The following is a 20,817-nucleotide window of genomic DNA, read 5'->3' as shown; positions in this document are numbered from 1 at the left end:
AGAATTGTATAGGACTGGTGCAATGGAACAAAGTTGTGAGAACGTTTTAAAGGATTCATAAATGTTATCATTTTATTTTCAGGCTTTTATATAGCTCATGACACATGTGGGCCGCTTTAGACTGCTTATCAAGAAGAGAAATGAGACTGGGAACTTATGGATGGCTTTGGATGCTCATATAGATTTTGGATATTTCCTCCATTTTGGGCCTTTCTGAGAGACTGATGTTCCCAAGATACGTTATTTCAGAATATGAGGTGAGTATCGGAAATTACTTTATTTTGACGAGAGGTAAACGGTTTTGGAAATGAAAATTAAAACTCATAGCACAAGAAGAAAATACGGGACATCAAATGTAGCAGTGGCAACTGAGGAAAATGAAAGAATAAAATGTGTGCACATCAGAAACATTAGGGATGGTAACGGTACATTCAATGCCTCAAACCGTCCTGTCCCTTCAATAGCTAAATGGTGTCCTAAAGGGAACTGCAGGATTCAGGTAAGGCACACTTTTTTAGGTCTCGCCTGACCCAGCGCATGCGCTGGTCTGGCGAGACTTATTGAGAGGGCTCCAAAAAGTGCTACCAGGCAGCCTAGAGCTAAAGTGCATGTGGCGGGCGCGCGCGCCGCGCTTTACAGTGATTACTTTCACTTTCATGGCCCTACGGCCGCTTTGATGTTTGATCGCAATCGGGATCGCGATCACTTTCACTTACGCGGCCGCAGGGCCGCTTTGATGTTTGATCGCAATCACGATCACTTTCACTTTCACGGCCGCAGGGCCGCTTATCATAGCCAATAGGTCTCGCTTTTGGGACCTTATAAGTATTCAGTTATGCAACTGTTGCATGGCTAAACACTTATGAGGTCCCAAAGGCGAGACCTATTGGCTATGCCAATGCTTGTTTTTGTTTCTTGCCATGTCATGTTCATAGCACAGTGACTGGTTCATAGCACAGTGATTGGTATCATTTACCGTTACTACCCTTAATTTTTCTGTTGTGTACACATTTTGTCCCTTATTTTGTCCCTAAATTACCGCTGCTGGTTGGCGCGTGAGTCGAAAGAGGTGCTCTGTGTTGTAGGATGAGTGAGTATCTCCCTATCACCCACTAACTGTAGCCTATTATCAAAGTCCTCACTTTTAGCCAATGATCTTGCACCAGTGCTTTCCTGCAGAGGACCTAAGTACAGTTCAGGTGCCTGATTCACAAAGGTAAACTTACAAATTTGTGTAATCTTACTCTTTTTTTAATAATAGTTAATAGGAAGTTTATGACTGCGGAGACTTCACAGTCGGGGTGGAGAACTTCACACATAATAAGATACCCCTAGGGCCAATTACTACACCCACTCCCAGAATAGAACAAATACTCCCTGTGCAGACACATGTTTGGACAGGGATCAGAATTTAGCCCTCAGCTCGCAATAAGGGCCTCAAGTAGTATGTGCAAGCTACCAATATTACAGGCACATGCATCAAAGCTTTTTGCGATCGCAAACGGTGCAAATCGCAGAAATCGCCCGTTTGCGATCGCAAAATTGGCTTTTGCGATGCATGAAACAACTTGCCACTCGCAATTTTAAAAATCACAATTATTTGTGATTTCTTAAATTGCGATTGCATTTAAGGAATCGCAAAATGTGATTCCTTAAATGCAATGCAAGATGCCTTTTAAAATAGCTATTTTGCTATTTGGGCCCGCTATTTACCACGAAATCATACCAGATGGTAAATAGCGGAAACTTTGAAATATGCACTAAAGTGCATTTTTCAAAGTTGTAGGTTACACACACACACGCCCTTGGGACATGTGTGTGCGCAACATATGTGCACAGATCAATTTCAGGGGTGCAACAGGGTGTCCTTTTGACACTCTTGCACCCCTGAAATTGCATGCTCAATTTGCGAGTACCTATTGGTGCTCGCAAATTGCGCATGCAATTTCCCATTAATTCCTATGGGCCTGTAGGCCCCTAGGAATGAATGGGAAGCCATTCCTTATTTGCGACTCGCAATTTGCGACTCGCAAAAAAGGAATGTGTAGGAATCGCTATTTTTATAGCGAATCCTACATACATAGGCTTTTGCCAGTTTTAAGGACTGGCAATATCCTACCTTGATGCATGTGCCTTTTAGTTCCTTTACTTTTATAAAGGAAATTTTAATTCATTTAACTTCAACTTCATTTTGCATACATGTAAAATGAAAAAACAAGTCTAATGTTTACAGATCAAAGCCACAAAGATAGCATTAGGGGCACACCACGTAGTACAGGGCTTGCAGACTACAGCACAGGGGATTGGTAATGATCTGATGGAGTTGAGGCTGCAGTCAAAACAGCGAAGGGTGTATATGGTGTAGTTTTTTGTGTGGTGCTATTGCAGGTGGCAATTATTCAGCGAAAAATGATCTTGCCAAGAGAGGTGGGATATTTATGACGTAATTGGAGCTGTGAAGCTTTTTTACTGGAACAAATGGATACATCTGCTACGTCATTTTAACAGGGAGGTGATGGAGGTTTGGCGTGCGGTGGATTGTGTGTGCTGAACAGGGCCGGACTGGGAACCAAAACCGGCCCTGACAAAGTGCTTGGCCGCCCCCCCCCCCCCCCAGGCAATTGGGGGTGCAGCTGAGCTCTTTACCAGGGCCGGTTTCAGCCGATTTTGTTACAGGGCCGATTTTGCAGCTAGGCTGCAAAAACGACCCTGTAACAAAAACGGCCCCCAGGGGCCCAAAACCGGCCCCCACCCGTGCGGCGCACCGGGGGATTGCCCGGTGTCCGCTACGTCCAGTCCGGCCCTGGTGCTGAACATTCTATAGATAGCAAGCATTAGCAAAGCCAATAGAGCTCTCTTTTGAGTCCTATTGGCTCTGCCAAGGCCGTTTGTTCAAAGCTGATGGTGTACATCATGAACAAAACAAAAAACTCACTTATACCTATGAAGATAAACACTTTTTTTGTTTTTGTTTACTGATCCAAGATGTATCGGTCTATGAAAAAATACGTAAATGAAAAAGCGTAATAGCAGTTTTATTTCGGAAGTGGATGGGCTCTTAACAATTTGCTGCCTGGACCTCAAAGAAAACAAGCATTGGCATAGCCAATAGGTCTCGCCTTTGGGACTTTATAAGTGTTTAGTTATCCAGCACAATATCCTTGGTGCAACAACATCAAGTGTTGCATGGCTAAACACTTATAAGGTCCCAAAGGCGAGTAAGCTATTTTGTTTCTAATAAGACATTGCTAGGATGACCTGCTGCTTGCGCCAGGAATCGAACCGTGAGCCTTGTGCTACAGAGTTAGCTGCTGTGGCTGCAGTGCTATACTTTATGTAAATAATAGCGAGTGAGAAAATAGTAGTATAAATAAGGCTACACGCGTGCAAGCTCTTTCAAAAGTTTGGTGGGTGAGAATGAGCCCAAAGTCATTGATACCGTGTAAATGAGGCTGAGTTGATAGGTGTGTCTGTGTATGTGTGCTGCTCTGTGTGTGGCTGTGTGTGTATGTTTGTTTATTGTGTGTGTGGCTGTGGGTGCATGGCTTTGTGTGTGCTTATGTATATTAATGCATGTGTGTGTTTGTGTGTGTAACTGTCATTGTGTTCATGTACATGTAGCATGTCTCAGCGTCTTCAACCCTTTGCAGAGCTCAGCGTCTTCAACCCTTTGCAGAGCTACATGTCGAGGCCTTACATCTGCAGTCTGTGCCGTGGTTTCAGAGGCGCAGGCACCAAATCGCGGCCAAAACTCGTGGAATTTAAGGAGGAAATGAAATTAGTAGCAACAGTCTTACCACAGGCAGAGTCAAGAGGAAGCAGGCACTGCCAGACTCCCAGGAGGGGTGAAAACCTGAGTGTACAAATTCATCTGGCCCACCATCCGGTGTCCCCCAACAACAGTCAGGTTCCACGTCCACGGAGGCGGTAACGCAGTCATTGGATTCTGCGTGAGGAAGCGAAGGCTTCTAAAGTAATCAAGTGTTATAAAGCACTGAACTGAAACCCATTACACTTGGTTCAGGCTTCTCTGAAATGGCAGCGAGCGCTGCTGCAAGCCTGCGCTGTTAGACCACAAATCTCGGCTCCACAGATTAAAGTGGCAAATTGTGTGAGTTGTGGCAATATAGATGTCTCATTCTTCCTCATGCCATCACACTCCTAGGTGCAGTGACCTAAGACGAGATAATAGCATTGAGGGTGTGAGAAATTTGCTTAATTACCTTTTGAATGATTATGAGACATTTCTGTAAAATTACGTGAGATGCAAATCTGGAATTTTTACTCCAGTCTTAGGATATAATTCCTGGTGCATTTCCTTTCACCATATTATGCAGTCCCTGGTTAAATATTACAATTTCCGCACACTGTGAGAAAAATCTCATCAGTTTCTCCTCTCAGACTTCCAATATTGTTGTGAAAATGTGATATGGGTGGCCAAAAGTTGACTTTTCACTTGTGTTAGGGGAAAATGCTTTGTGCCGAATTAGAATGTGCCCTTGTGTAGCGCCTGCTAAGCAGTCCTACAGTTTTGTAGCGCTGCAAATAACTAGTGTGAAAATGGCTCATATCGGAGCAGAACTGTCCGAGAGCCTCTGACAGTGCTGCGGTATGGGCAGCTTGCTCGTTACCAAAACAGAAAAAAATATGCTTATGCTGAGAGAAGGACTTTGTTTCATAAATAAATGACATGGGTATCACGTCATAAATATACACATATACACTACCAACTGTATGTACAACAGCGAAATCTGCATGAACAAATGTTGATAACATTGAGCACTTACATAGTGCCTTTTATTTACATTGTCCAATCAGACAAATATGTATATGTTGGTACGTACATCATAGACTTTCGAACTCTATAATATCCTTAATTTTACCTATTTCAGATGGATAAGAGAGTCAGGGCAGCTTGAAATGAAACCTATCACGGGGTTTGCCGGATAATTAAAGATATGTATAAGAGCAAAGCAAAGGCTGAAATGCGGCCTACGAGTAATAATAAAATATATCTTTCTGTTAAAGAACAAACACGTCACATGCTGGAAACAATAACATATGCAGTACGCGAGTGTACTTACTTGATGGGTAGTGGCCTTCCTGGCCGCCCCCATACCAGTCCGGGTTGGTCACTGCAGCCCTTAAAGTTGTCCTGGTAAGATGGCAGCTCGCAGTGGCTGGTGGAGTATGTTATGTGGTGGTGCAGTAGCCCCTCATAGTGCCCTGGGGCAGGCAGTGGGCCACAGAGAAGCTGGTGGCTCCTAGAGGGGGCTGGAGGCACTGTTGGTGGTGGGAGACCTGCATCATTGGCCCAAAGCCTTCCAGGCAGGGGGTCTCCATTACCCGAGGCGTGTCCCAGATTCAGGGGCCTGCGGTCCGGCGTCTCCTGAGCTTCAAGCCAGGCCGAGGTGGGGATTGTCTGTAAGAGGTGTCCCAGACTTGCGCAGGGGCTCCAATGGACGGGAGCTCCTCAGCTTTCATTCTTTACACACTCTTATCAGGGGATTAGGGCCAGCAGACGCCAGGAGTAAGGGGGGAGGAGGAGACTAAGTGCCTGTCTCCCAATACAATGGAGTGTAAATACACTGACCTCATCAATTACTCGGGCCCTCTTCGATGGGCGGCACGGGGGAGACAGAAAGAGGCAGGCAGAACAGAGGCATGACAGAAAATACACCGAGAGTGACACAATCTATCTGAGGAAAGCAGAGAGGCAGACAGAAAGACAGACTACCGAAAAATAGAGAAACAGACCAAGCCAGGAGCATAAGGGGGTGGGGGGGGGGGAGAGACAAGCGAGATACTGCAAACACATGTGAAAGACAGTAGGGATCGCTTTCGGGAGATGCAAGCAGAGCATCAAAGGGCTGGGTGAGAAGGGAGGGGGGAATGAAATGAGCAGAGGAGCAGCTGTTTTGAGGATGTGATTTACGTTAAAAAAAGAAAGTGAAAGTGATCGCGTTGGGGAGATGCAAGCAGAGCATCAAAGGGCTGGGTGAGAAGGGAGGGGGGAATGCAATGAGCAGAGGAGCAGCTGTGCACGTGCACGCCATCGTGCACTCAAGCTCTAGGCCAGCAAAACCATGTGGGTAGCACTTTTGAAAACCCACTTACAAAATGTCTCAAAGAGACAGCTTTCGCTGTCTCAGCGAGACCTAAAAATGCAACTGGGGAGTTGGAGGGGGGGACAACAGAGGAGCTGATCGGGGTGATGAGAAAAAATGGAAAAGAAGCATACAAGGGAAGGAGGAACAAGGAGGAAAGGAAGAGATGCACAGAAGGGAGAGAACAACACAGGGCAAAGGGAGAAGCATATGGGCGAGAGTCACAGAGCGTGGGGGGAGAAGCACAGTGGTGAGAGTCAGGAGCACAGGGAAGAGCAGCACATGGATGAGAGGGAAGTTACATGTAGCACAAGGTGAAAAAGCACACAAAGGAGAGAGCTTAAAAGCATGTGCACTCTCATGGCGTGCTTAAGCAAAAAGAACAAAGTAGTTCTGTGAAAGTAAGCTGTGGAAGGGCACAAGTAAAGAGGATATGGTCCAGGGAAGGGACAAATACAAAATGGACGAGTCAAGCCATTGAATAAGAAGCAAAGAAACAAACAAGAGTGACAAGCAATGAGCGAGCTTTAAGCCCACTGTAAGTTCTTGGTAAGATGAAAATAGGTCCTTGGAGTAGCCTTTACCTAAAAAAGGATGTTACCAGTGGGTCCGAGCATTAGAGGGTGTTTACGACTCTCTGGCTGCAAGAAGTAGCTACTTTATTCTTGAACAGCTGTGTTTGTTACCTGAACATGGTACTGATCTGAGGTTAGCTGAAATTACAGCTTGTTCAATTTACACCTTTGATAGTATATGTTTTCTTAAATTAAAATGAGAGCAAATTTCTATTTCACCTGCTCCGTACTTTGCTTTCTTAACTATTATTTTTAAATATTCTAAGGCAATGATTGTTCCCAGATAACGTACTAAATGACGGCCAGTATATTTCTTCCTTCGCATTACATAATCTTGAAACAAAGGTGTAGGTAGAAGTGGTGTGAGGCAGCCCATAATTGCATTTTCATTCTACAAAGTTTTCCTTTGTATTATACACAGAGTATGTTTGCCCATCGTAGATGCATAGGTGATAGTGACTCAGACATTCCTTGGTCATGGGATAGTGGAAAGATTTGTGGCCAAGCAAAAAGACGGAATTGTAGTAGGCTGGTGCAGGAATGTTTATGTCTTGTTAAGTTCATTTGAAAAGATAGTTGCAAAGGAAAGTTAAGCATGGATGGTAGCATACTATGTGTTGTAAAGTGGATTATTAGTAGGGGTAAGTATGCACCTACCACTAGTAATAAGGCCACCAACGCAATATAAGATCCAGTCAAGGTCTCAACACATAAGCCCCTGGCTCAACCCTTGGTAGCTGGCTGCGAGCAGGCAGGCTTAACTCAGGAGGCAGGTATGCAAAGCATTTGAAAACACCAATACATTGAATAAGTAAGACACACCACACAATACAAATGCTAGACCAATTTATAAAAACACTGAATAGTTTTATCTTTAAAATGACACCAAAACAACAAAAATGTACTATAGGGAACCAGAGATATGAGTTTATAAAGATTAAACTCTTTCTAGTGCCATATAGCACCAACTTGGGACATCTGGTCGCACTGGACCGGGACAAAGTCAAAGTTTGAGTCTCACCGCGATGGAGCCCTGGTTGGATACATTAAGCGGGAGGCCCTGGTCAAAATGTTACCTTCGGACTTAGAAACTTTTCTGGAGGATTTTCTCTTGATTTAGTGCCGTCCCCTCCAGCAGGCCAATTTTGATGCAACGTAGTTGGATTGCTTCTTTGCAAGGCCTCGGTCACATCCTGTTAGTCTGGAGCTCCGGAGCTTTCAGTGGGACGAATCTGAAATCCAGGCCTGGTCGCGGTTGAATGTAGCCGACTTGACTCTTGACGCTAAGTTGGTCCCTTTATGGAGCTTTTACCAAAAGTTGCTTCAAACTTCTCCAAACATGCAGAACTTGTTCCCGAAGTTCCCCTTGAAAGTTTAAAGTGTCCGAAACACAAATTCAAGGGTGTAGAAGCTCTAAGATGGTACTTTGAAGTTTGGGACTACAATTCCCACAATGCACCTGGTCAATCCTTAAAAGTCTACTGGACACACTCCAGGCTGGCGACTTCTTGAGGGGGAAGGTGCAGGGAAGCTCTGTTAACCTGTTGCTTTCAGACTCCGTACTCCTTTTTGAAGCAAAGCAAAGTCCTCAGGGATATAGTACCAAGTGTTCAGCAGGAGCAGTCCTATGGATTGCAACAGGTGTGGCTCATTTACATTAACACTCCCCCTGCATACCTTCTGCAAATTCCATTCATGGGCCTTGCATCTGACTGGGGGTACAGTAAGAGGGGGTAGGCCTGGCTGGCATTCCTTACTGTCCTGCTGTCTTTGAAATCCAGTTTGATTTACCCAGCACTCGTCCTGGCCTGTTCTCTGCAGCTGCAGAGCTCTTCCCATCAGATAATATCTGCTCTATGCAGGCCACTTGTCACCTCATCAGAGCAGCTTGGCTATGCCTCTTATGGCTGACCATTCAAGAGAGGCTGCTAAAAAGCTGGATTTTGGCTCACTGAATCTTTTAAATCCTTGAATTACATCTTTAGCTCTTTCCTAGAAATATGTATACTTAAATAAAATATTCCAATGTTAGCTTATGAATCTAAGTATCTACAATAGGGAAAAACGAAATGGGCATATTTGCCCTCACCAGGACAAATTAAACATCTTTTATAATGTCCCTGCTTATAGTGACATGGAACCCTACCCCTGGGGCACTTAGGGGAGACCTTAGGGGTAACATATGTACAAAAAGGTACATTACCACTTTGCATATAATTTACTTTTAATGACAGTCAGTCAGTCAGTCAGTCAAATTTACTTTATTCGGTTAATTAAAATCATAAAAGCATACTACATTTAAAATCGCAATGACATTTTATTTTCCCCAAAAAGAAATTACAAAGATATAATCATCACAGAATAAAACAGAATCTGGATTATTAAAATACACAGGAATAATTCATTAGATTAAAAACACACTAGTTGATAGCGGTCCTTCTCTTTTTCCGTGTTCTGACTGCTGCAGTCAGAAAGCTAGCTATACTAAAAATTTCCCAAACATTGGTCAACATTTGCAAATATATAAAAGCAGGTTTAGCTTCACTGAAACCTTTGTCTTTTAAAATGGGTAAAATAAACAGGTTTCGGATGTGCAAAAAGTGCTCACAGATTAAATAAAGTGCATTGAGTCATGAGTGGAAAAATTATCACAAGTGCAAACATTCAGGTCCTTCAGTTTTTGCCATCCCGTTGGTTCTGCCAAAAGTAAATGTAGTTAATTAAATCTGAATCTCACCAAAAGAAAACGATGATGGGAGTTAGTAACTACATTTAAGTATGGTTCAATTATTAGTGAGGTGCAAATGAGCTGGTGTGCCCGCACAAGGGGCTTGGTTAATTCTACAGCCTCTCTATCCATTTCTGATAATTGCAGGTATATGTTTTTAACCCAGCGCATATCCACCTTTCGGAGTTTCTCTGGGGAGCTAAATAGCCCTGGCCTCCCCAAAAAAGATGCAGTCCTTTTCACGTGGCTTAGCCAAGGGATGCTATTTACTCGGTCAGGAGCTAAACAATCGCGAATAATATCGCGATTCACCCCAAGCTCCGGGTTGTCCAGATACTTATCCATTTAAGTAGAGGTGCCATACCTATGGTATCTGTTATAAAACCTAGACCCATTTCTTGATGGATTATGTAAGTAGGTGTTGATTGAGGCACGGATAAAAGACTCCTTAACCCCTTCGCTGCCAGGCCTTTTCCCCCTCCTGTGCCATGCCCTTTTTTGGCTATTTGGGGTAGTGCGCGCTGTGGCCCCTGTAACTTTTTGACCACATAAGGTATCCACGCCAAATTTGCGTCCTTTTCTTCCAACATCATGGGGATTCTGAGGGTACTCAGGGTTTGGGGATTCCCCTGGAGGGGTCACAGAAATGAGCCAAAATACAGCAAAATTTAGTTTTTTTGGGGGAAAATGGGAAAAATGGGCTGCAAATGAAAGCATCTGGGTTTTTCCCTACACGTGTTATCAAAAAAGGGGTTGTGGGGCTGAAATCACCATTTTCCCAGCTTTTAGGGGATATCAGACTTTTGTCAGAAACCCAACATTTTTTACACAGTTTTGGCATTTTTCTGGGACATAGCCTATTTTTGCTATTTTTTGTGCTTTCGACCTCCTTCCAGTTAATGGTAGAAATGGGTACAAAAGCAACAATGGATCCTGGAAAGCTATACATTTTGGAGAAGTAGACAACATTCTGAATTCAGCAAGGGTTCATTTGTGTAGATCTATCAAGGTTTCTTTATAGAAACTAACAGTTAAATATAGGATAAATTGAAAATTTGTTGAAAAAAAGCGCCTTTTGTGTCAACGTTTTCACCTGTAACTTCTTCTAATTTTGACAGCTCTTTAAAAGTAATATACCGTTACATCTGCTGGACATTTCTGGTTGTGGGGATATATAGGACTTGTAGGTTCACCAAGAACCCGACGAACCCAGAGCCAAAAACTGAGCAGCAACTTGCAAGGGTTTTTTAGTATGTACCGGGTATATAGTAATTATTCTGTAAAAATGTGTACATGGAAAAATCGGTATGAAAGACACCTATGTATTTCTGAAATGGGAACAGAATATAGAGTTTAGAAACAGTAGATATGTGCACATTTCCGAAATTGGGAATACTCATACTAGCATGAGAATTATCAGTCATTTTTTAGAATGACTTCTTTTTTACACAATGTCTTTCATTTGGAAGGCAGAAATGCATCGAAAGTCAATAGGTAATAACAGTTCCTTTACAAATCTGAATTACCCTAAGTCTCCCGATAATAAAAATGGTACCTCACTTGTAGGGGTAGGCATAGTGCCCACGACAGGAAATGGCTCAAAACCCAACGTGAACACACCACGTTTTCACAATGCAAAATTACCCTTTTTTAGCAAAGTGCCTAGCAGTAGTTTTTTAACCCTAGCTCTGCCGGCACCTAGGGAAACCTAGCAAACCTATACATTTTTGAAAACTAGACACCCAGGGGAATCCAGGATGGGGTGACTTGACTGCCTCCCACCACGTTCTGTTACCCAGAATCCCTTGCAAACCTAAAAAATTGCCCAAAAACCCACCTTTTCCCCACATTTCTCTGGTGGAAAGTTCTGGAATCTGCATGGATCCACAAATTTCCACCCACCCCACATTCCCCAAAGTCTTCCGAGAAAAATGGTACCTCACTTGTGTGGGTCAGCCTAGTGCCCGCGACAGGAAACGGCGCAACGTGGACACACCTCAATTTCGCTGTGAAAAATGACCCTTTTTTGGCAAAGTGCCTAGCTGTAGTTTTTGAACCATAGCTCTGCCGGCACCTAGGGAAACCTAGCAAACCTATACATTTTTGAAAACTAGACACCGAGGGGAATCCAGGATGGGGTGACTTGACTTCCTTCCACCAGGTTCTGTTACCCAGAATCCCTTGCATACCTTAAAAATTGCCAAAAAAAACGAATTTTCCCCACATTTCTCTGGTGGAAAGTTCTGGAATCTGCGTGGATCCACAAATTTCCACCCACCCCACGTTCCCCAAAGTCTTCCGAGAAAAATGGTACCTCACTTGTGTGGGTCAGCTTAGTGCCCGCAACAGGAAACGGCGCAAAACGTAACGTGGACACACCTCAATTTTGTAGCGAAAAATGACCCTTTTTAGGCAAAGTACCTAGCTATAGTTTTTGAACCATAGCTCTGCCGGCACCTAGGGAAACCTAGCAAACCTTTACATTTTTGAAAACTAGACACCCAGGGGAATCCAGGATGGGGTGACTTGACTGCCTCCCACCAGGTTCTGTTACCCAGAATCCCTTGCAAACCTAAAAAATTGCCCAAAAAAAGACTTTTACACACATTTCTCTGGTGGAAAGTTCTGGAATCTGCGTGGATCCACAAATTTCCACCCACCCCGCATTCCCCAAAGTCTTCCGAGAAAAATGGTACCTCACTTGTGTGGGTCGGCCTAGTGCCCGCGACAGGAAACGGTGCAAAATGTAACGTGGACACACCTCAATTTCACAGCGAAAAATGACCCTTTTTTGGCAAAGTGCCTAGCTGTAGTTTTTGAACCATAGCTCTGCCGTCACCTAGGGAAACCTAGCAAACCTATCCCTTTTTGAAAACTAGACACCCAGGGGAATCCAGGATGGGGTGACTTGACTGCCTCCCACCAGGTTCTGTTACCCAGAATCTCTTGGAAACCTAAAAAATTGCCAAAAAAACCAAATTTTCTCCACATTTCTCTGGTGGAAAGTTTTGGAATCTGCGTGGATCCACAAATTTCCACCCACCCCGCGTTCCCCAAAGTCTTCCAAGAAAAATGGTACCTCACTTGTGTGGGTCGGCCTAGTGCCCGCGCCAGGAAACGGCGCAAAACGCAACGTGGAAACACCTCAATTTCGCTGTGAAAAATGACCCTTTTTTGGCAAAGAGCCTAGCTGTAGTTTTTGAACCATAGCTCTGCTGGCACCTAGGGAAACCTAGCAAACCTATACATTTGTGAAAACTAGACACCCAGGGGAATCCAGGATGGGGTGACTTGACTGCCTCCCACCAGGTTCTGTTACCTAGAATCCCTTGCAAACCTAAAAAATTGAAAAAAAACCCACATTTTCCCCACATTTCTGTGGTGGAAAGTTCTGGAATCTGCGTGGATCCACAAATTTCCACACACCCCGCGTTCCCCACAATCTTCCGATAAACATGGTACCTCACTTGTGTGGGTCGGCCTAGTGCCCGCGACAGGAAACGGCGCAAAATGCATCGTGGACGCACCTCAATTTCGCAGTGAAAAATGAACCTTTTTTGGCAAAGTGCCTAGCTTTAGTTTTTGAACCCTAGCTCTGCCGGCACCTAGGGAAACCTACCAAACCCACACATTTCTGAAAACTAGACACCCGGGGGATTCCATGGAGGTATGGCTTGCGTGGATCCCCCAACGTTTCCTTACCCAGAATGCCCTACAAACCTCAAATTTAGCTGAAAAAATCACCTTTTTCACACATTTTTGTGTGGGAAAGTTGTGGCATCACCGGGCTGACGCAAATTTCCTACCACCCAGTGTTCCTCCGGGTCTCCCGATAAAAACAGTGCCTCACTCGTGTGGGAGGCACAAGTACTCGCGACAGGCAAGGGCCCAAAACGTATTGAGGCGACATGAAAATTGCCTACATCAAAACGACCTGGTTTTGCAAGGGGGGTCACCTAGGTTTTTGGCCCGGTGCTTGGCGGCCACCTAGGGGACCCTACCAAACCCACACATTTCTGAAAACTAGACACCCGGGGGATTCCAGGGAGGTATGGCTTGCGTGGATCCCCCAACGTTTCCTTACCCAGAATGCCCTGCAAACCTCAAATTTAGCTGAAAAAATTCACCTTTTTCACACATTTTTGTGTGGGAAAGTTGTGGCATCAGCGGGCTGACACAAATTTCCTACCACCCAGCGTTCCCCCGGGTCTCCCGATAAAAACGGTGACTCACTCGTGTGGGAGGCCCAAGTACCCGCGACAGGCAAGGGCCCAAAACGTATTGAGGCGACATGAAAATTGCCTACATCAAAACGACCTGGTTTTGCAAGGAGGGTCACCTGGGTTTTTGGCCCGGTGCTCGGCGGCCACATAGGGGAACCTACCAAACCCACACATTTCTGAAAACTAGACACGCGGGGGATTCCAGGGAGGTATGGCTTGCGTGGATCCCCCAACGTTTCCTTACCCAGAATGCCCTGCAAACCTCAAAGCTAGGCAAAAAATTCACCTTTTTCACACATTTTTGTTTGGTAGGTTCCCCTATGTGGCCGCCGAGCACCGGCCCAAAAAAACCCAGGTGACCCCCCTTGCAAAACCAGGTCGTTTTGATGTAGGCAATTTTCATGTCGCTTCAATACGTTTTGGGCCCTTGCCTTTCGCGGGTACTTGGGCCTCCCACATGGGTGAGTCACCGTTTTTATCGGGAGACCCGGGGGAACGCTGGGTGGTAGGAAATTTGTGTCAGCCCGCTGATGCCACAACTTTCCCACACAAAAATGAGTGAAAAAGGTGAATTTTTTCAGCTAAATTTGAGGTTTGCCGGGCATTCTGGGTAAGGAAACGTTGGGGGATCCATGCAAGCCATACCTCCCTGGAATCCCCGGGTGTCTAGTTTTCAGAAATGTGTGGGTTTGGTAGGTTCCCCTAGGTGGCCGCCGAGCACCGGGCCAAAAACCCAGGTGACCCCCCTTGCAAAACCAGGTCGTTTTGATGTAGGCAATTTTCATGTCGCCTCAATACGTTTTCGGCCCTTGCCTGTCGCGAGTACTTGTGCCTCCCACACGAGTGAGGCACCTTTTTATCGGGAGACCCGGAGGAACGCTGGGTGGTAGGAAATTTGTGTCAGCCCGGTGATGCCACAACTTTCCCACACAAAAATGTGTGAAAAAGGTGATTTTTCAGCTAAATTTGAGGTTTGCAGGGCATTCTGGGTAAGGAAACGTTGGGGATCCACGCAAGCCATACCTCCCTGGAATCCCCCGGGTGTCTAGTTTTCAGAAATGTGTGGGTTTGGTACGTTCCCCTAGGTGGCCGCCGAGCACCGGGCCAAAAACCCAGGTGACCCCCTTGCAAAACCAGGTCGTTTTGAGGTAGACAATTTTCATGTCGCCTCACTACGTTGTGGGCCCTTGCCTGTCGTGGGTACTTGGGCCTCCCACACGAGTTAGGCACCGTTTTAACGGGAGGCCCGGGGGAACACTGGGTGGTAGGAAATTTGTGTCAGCCCGCTGTTGCCACAACTTTCCCACACAAAAATGTGTGAAAAACGTGATTTTTTCAGCTAAATTTGAGGTTTGCAGGGCATTCTAGGTAGGGAAACGTTGGGGGATCCACGCAAGCCATACCTCCCTTGAATCCCCCGGGTGTCTAGTTTTCAGAAATGTGTGGGTTTGGTAGGTTCCCCTAGGTGGCCGCCGAGCACCATACCAAAAACCCAGGTGACCCCCGTGCAAAACCATGTCGTTTTGAGGTAGGCAATTTTTATGTCGCCTCACTACGTTGTGGGCCCTTGCCTGTCGCGGGTACTTGGGCCTCCCACACGAGTGAGGCACCGTTTTTATCGGGAGACCCGGGGGAACGCTGGGTGGTAGGAAATTTGTGTCAGCCCGCTGATGCCACAACTTTCCCACGCAAAAATGTGTGAAAAAGGTGAATTTTTTGCCTAACTTTGAGGTTTGCAGGGCATTCTGGGTTAGGAAACGTTGGGGGATCCACGCAAGCCATACCTCCCTGGAATCCCCCGGGTGTCTAGTTTTCAGAAATGTGTGAGTTTGGTAGGTTCCCCTAGTTGGCCGCCGAGCACCGGGCCAAAAACCCAGGTGATCCCCCTTGCAAAACCAGGTCGTTTTGAGGTAGGCAATTTTCATGTTGCCTCAATACATTTTGGGCCCTTGCCTGTCGCGGGTACTTGGGCCTCCCACACGAGTGAGGCACCATTTTTATCGGGAGGCCCGGGGGAACACTGGGTGGTAGGAAATTTGTGTCAGCCCGGTGATGCCACAACTTTCCCACACAAAAATGTGTGAAAAAGGTGATTTTTACAGCTAAATTTGAGGTTTGCAGGGCATTCTGGGTAAGGAAACGTTGGGGGATCCACGCAAGCCATACCTCCCTGGAATCCCCCGGATGTCTAGTTTTCAGAAATGCATGGGTTTGGTAGGTTCCCCTAGGTGGCTGCCGAGTACCGGGCCATAAACTCAGGTGACCCCCCTTGCAAAACCAGGTCGTTTTGAGGTAGGCAATTTTCATGTCGCCTCAATACGTTTTGGGCCCTTGCCTGTCGCGGGTAATTGGGCCTCCCACACGCGTGAGGCACCGTTTTTATCGGGAGACCCGGGGGAACGTTGGGTGGTAGGAAATTTGTGTCAGCCCGGTGATGCCACAACTTTCCCACACACAAATATGTGAAAAAGGTGATTTTTTCAGCTAAATTTGAGGTTTGCAGGGCATTCTGGGTAAGGAAACGTTGGGGGATCCACGCAAGCCATACCTCCATGGAATCCCCCGGGTGTCTAGTTTTCAGAAATGTGTGGGTTTGGTAGGTTTCCCTAGGTGGCCGCCAAGCCCGGGGCCAAAAACTCATAGGACCCCCTTTGCAAAACCAGGTTGTTTTGTGATAGGTAATTTTGATGTCTCCTCAATAGGTTTTGGGCCCTTGCCTGACGCGGGCACTAGGCCTACCCACGCAAGTGAGGTGCCATTTTTCTCTGAAGACTTTGGGGAATGCAGGGTGGGTGGAATTTTGTGGACCCACGCAGATTCCAGAACTTTCCACCACAGAAATGTGAGGAAAATGTGTTATTTTGGACACATTTTTAGGTTTGCAATGGATTCTGGGTAACAGAACCTGGTGAGAGCCAGTGAAGTCACCCATCCAGGATTCCCCTCGGTGTCTAGTTTTAAAGAATGTACAGGTTTGCTAGGTTTGCCTACGTGCCAACTGCGCTAGGGCCCAAAATCCACATTGCTAAAAAAAATCTGGAGCCCAGTGGCCTTTCTGCCGCCCTGGGGGGAAATCGGGGAAGGGGGTTTCATCCTGATATGCCCCTAAAGGAGCAGAAAGACTGTGGCTATTTTTTGTGGGGGTGGGGGCACTGGTATGACCATTTTGGGCAGCCCCCAACCCACGCATAAAAAAAGCCTGCGTACTCGCTGGCGCCTAGTAGGCTTTCTGCCCCCCCAGGGGGCAGATCAGGGGCCACTGCCACCATCTGCCCTCCCGGGGGGGGCAGAAAGACTGGAATTTCTCTGGGGGTGGGGTGGGGTATTGTCATGCCCAGTTTGGGGGGCCCCTACCCCATCACTAAGAAAACAAAAAAATCCATGGTTTCTAGTGGGCATTCTGCGCCCCCAGGGGGGGATAGATTGGGAGCTACAGCTCCCATCTGCCTCCTGGGGGGCAGAAAGACTGTCATTTTTGTGGGGGGAGGGTGGGGGCATTGGCGTGCCCGTTTCGGGCAGCCCACACCCTAAAAACAATTGCGCAAAAAAAATCCCTGGTGTTTAGTGGGCTTTCTGCCCCCCCCCCCCCGGAGGGGCAGATTAGGGGCCAATGCCCCATCTGCCCCCCGGGGGGGGCAGAAAGACTGTAATAATTGATTTTTTTTTTTTTACAATTCCCTGGTGTCTAGTGGTCTTCTTGCCCCTTCCGGGGGGGGCAGATTGGGGGCCAATGCCCCATCTGCCCCCCAGGGGGGGCAGAAAGTCTGTAATGGTGGCGGGTGGGTGGGGGCATTGGCGTGCCCGTTTCGGGCAGCCCCCATCCTAAAAAAAAACTGAAAACAAATCCCTGGTGTATAGTGGGCTTTCTGCCCCCCCGAAGGGGCAGATTAGGGGCCAATGCCCCATCTGCCCCCCGGGGGGGCAGAAAGACTGTGATAATTTAGGGGTGGGGTGGGGGCATGGGCCTGCCCGTTTTGGGCAGCTCCCACCCCTATTTTGATTGTGAAAAAAATTACCTGGTGTCTAGTGGGCTTTTTGCCCCCCCGGGGGGCAGATTGGGGGCTACAGCTCCCATCTGCCTCCTGGTGGGCAGAAAGACAGTCATGTTTGTGGGGGGAGGGTGGGGGCATTGGCGTGCCCATTTCTGGCAGCCCACACCCTAAAAACAATTGCGCAAAAACAATCCCTGGTGTTTAGTGGGCTTTCTGCCCCCCCGGAGGGACAGATTAGGGGCCAATGCCCCATCTTCCCCCGGGGGGGGGCAGAAAGACTGTAATAACTGGGGGGTGGGGTGGCGGCATGGGCCAGCCCGTTTTGGGCAGCCCCCACCCCTATTTTTTTTTTTTTTACAATTCCTTGGTGTCTAGTGGTCTTTTTGCCCCCCCCGGGGGGGCAGATTGGGGGCCAATGCCCCATCTGCCCCCCAGGGGGGGCAGAAAGGCTGCAATGGTGGCGGGTGGGTGGGGGCATTGGCGTGCCCGTTTCGGGCAGCCCCCATCCTAAAAAAAAATTGAAAACAAATCCCTGGTGTATAGTGGGATTTCTGCCCCCCCCGAAGGGGCAGATTAGGGGCCAATGCCCCATCTGCCCCCCGGGGGGGGACAGAAAGACTGTGATAATTTGGGGGTGGGGTGGGGGCATGGGCCTGCCCGTTTTGGTCAGCCCCCACCCCTATTTTGATTGTGAAAAAAATTTCCTGGTGTCTAGTGGGCTTTTTGCCCCCCAGGGGGCAGATTGGGGGCTACTGCCCCCATCTGCCCCCCAGGGCGGCAAAAAGACTTAATGTGCCCAAAATAATTTGGGGGGAGCAAAGGCCCTTGCCCAAGGGGCCGCTCCCCCCTCCCTGGTGTCCAGTGGGTGGATCCCTGCTTGGGGTTCGCCCTCCTGTGGTGATCCCCAAGCAGGGATCCACTGGGGAGGGGTACCATTGGAAAGGGGAGATTCTCCCCTTTCCAACGATACCTCTCCTGTCTTTCTACGTGCGCAGGGGGCTGAGATAGCCCCCTGAGCACGTACAAAGTGAAACCTGAAATGAGCCTCTAGGCTCATTTCAGTTTCACTTTCACTGTAATGACGTTGGCGCGACGTGCACGCCGATCGTCATTACAGTGAAAGGGGGGGGGGGGCCTCGGGAGCTGGGGAAGCTGTTCCCCAGCTCCTGAGGCTATCTTGGTTTAAAGGGAATCCCTCTGGTGCCCGCACCAGAGGGATTCCCTAGGGAATGCCTCATGACGAGCTGGACTCGTCATGGGCACAGAGCGGTGTAGATCCACAAAAAAAATGTACTATGTTTTCGTCTAGGCCTAGTTTTAGTAAAAAGTGCCATCATTTGGATCTATTAACACGATCAAAGGCCAAAGAAAGATCCATGAATGCCAAATGAAGTGAACCTTTCTTGGCGCATGTATATTTTCCGGATAATAGAAGCAAATTTAGACACTGGTACGTGGTTCCTTTCCCTTTCCTAAACCCATACTGTAAGTTAGAGAGGATATTAGTCTCATTGAGCCACTCAGTGAGTTTACTTAAAACCACCCTCCCAAGACCTTCACAGCTGAATCAATCAGCGAGATTGGTCTATAGCATCGCGGGTCACCTCTATTCCCCTTTTTAAAAACCGGTACTATGACTGATTGTGACCAAGAATGGGGTAAACCCAATTCACAGACTTTATTAAAAACATTAGCTAGCAGTTTAGCCCATACGGGTATATAAGCTTTATATAGATCAGCTGGAACGCCGTTTGGACCAGGGGCTTTATTGCTTGACATTTGATTAATAGCCACTGTAATTTCCTTCTCCATAAAAACGAAAGAATATTCCTTGCCTACATATGGGGGACTCCGAGGATCTGATCCACCCTGGTCGCCATACATATTTTTAAAATGATTAAACCAATCTTCTTCTGAGATATTACACTCCAGCAAATTGCCTGTATTCTCCGAGAAGAATGGTCTGTTCACAACGTTCCAGAACTTAGCACTATTTTTTATTACATCGATTGACAGTAATTTATTCAGGGCATTATTTTTAATATCCGACTTGGTTATATTAATGGCTGATTTATAATCTTTTCTAAGAGCAACTATTAAACCTTTATCTTGTGGTCTTTTTTTTAAAGCAGCCATAAGCTTCTGATGCGCAACTGAACTCCTATGGTCAAACCACCTCTCTCCTCTATTGGGGTAGTTCTTGCAGTTTTGCGTAAGATCTTTTGCCACCTGCAAGCAGATTTTACCATAGATGGTTAAAATCCCATTTTCCCCAGCCCCACTATTGAGGCATAGCTCTATGTCCGATCCCACTTTGGTCGCTAAATTATTGCAAAAATCTTCGGGGATGACACTACACCATTTCAATCTACGGCCCTGGTCTTTATGTTTAATAACTCATGTGGGTACCTATTTGATGGGTTCCTGATGAAGGCCAATGCCCCCTCCCAATATCAGGTGAATGGGATTGTGGTCACGGAATTGGGACCACACTACTGTATAATATTTAGCGAATGTTTCCCGGGCAGTATTTATAAAAATATAATAGATAGTCGTGTGCATACCCCTACCTTTAAAGGATGGAATATTAATCGTCCTGCATAGATCATTTGGATATAAAAGTCCTAAATCGGCAAGGGTTTGCTCCAAAAATTCCCCTTGTGGTGTGTGTTCAAAGTGTACATCTGAAAACATACCAGGCCTTAAGCCATCAGAAACATAACAGCTCGTGGAACATAAATGTATATTAAAATCCCCTAAAATAAGAACCGAATAAGGTGTGACTTGTTGCTCCTTATAACCCTCCAAAAAGGTTTTAAGAGTAATCAAGTGTTCAGTGACTGTAATTCTATCAAATGAATTATAAAAATTAACAATTAAACTTAAGCTGAATTAGAGGGTGTAATTTCTACAGCTAGACAATTTACTAGCAATGTTTTCAGCTTTCGATGAATGCCTGTGACATTAAGGGAGATTAAAGTAATTAAACCCCCTTTAGGTCTTCCCACTACAGATGTTCTAGCAGGTTCAAAATAGGTGGTATAACCATCCAGCCCGAAGGTGTTACCCACTTCCCAAGATTCTTGAAGCCCAATAATTTCATATTCCTTTAAGAAATTGTTCTATATAACATCCTCCATTTTATTTCTCAGCCCTGCAATGTTCCAATAAAGTATTTTGACTGAGCCTACT

Source organism: Triturus cristatus, chromosome 5_2, assembly GCF_964204655.1.
Source record: "Triturus cristatus chromosome 5_2, aTriCri1.1, whole genome shotgun sequence".
Lineage (NCBI taxonomy): Eukaryota > Metazoa > Chordata > Amphibia > Caudata > Salamandridae > Triturus > Triturus cristatus.
The sequence above is the reverse complement of the archived record's forward strand: the minus strand, read 5'-3'. Positions refer to the sequence as shown.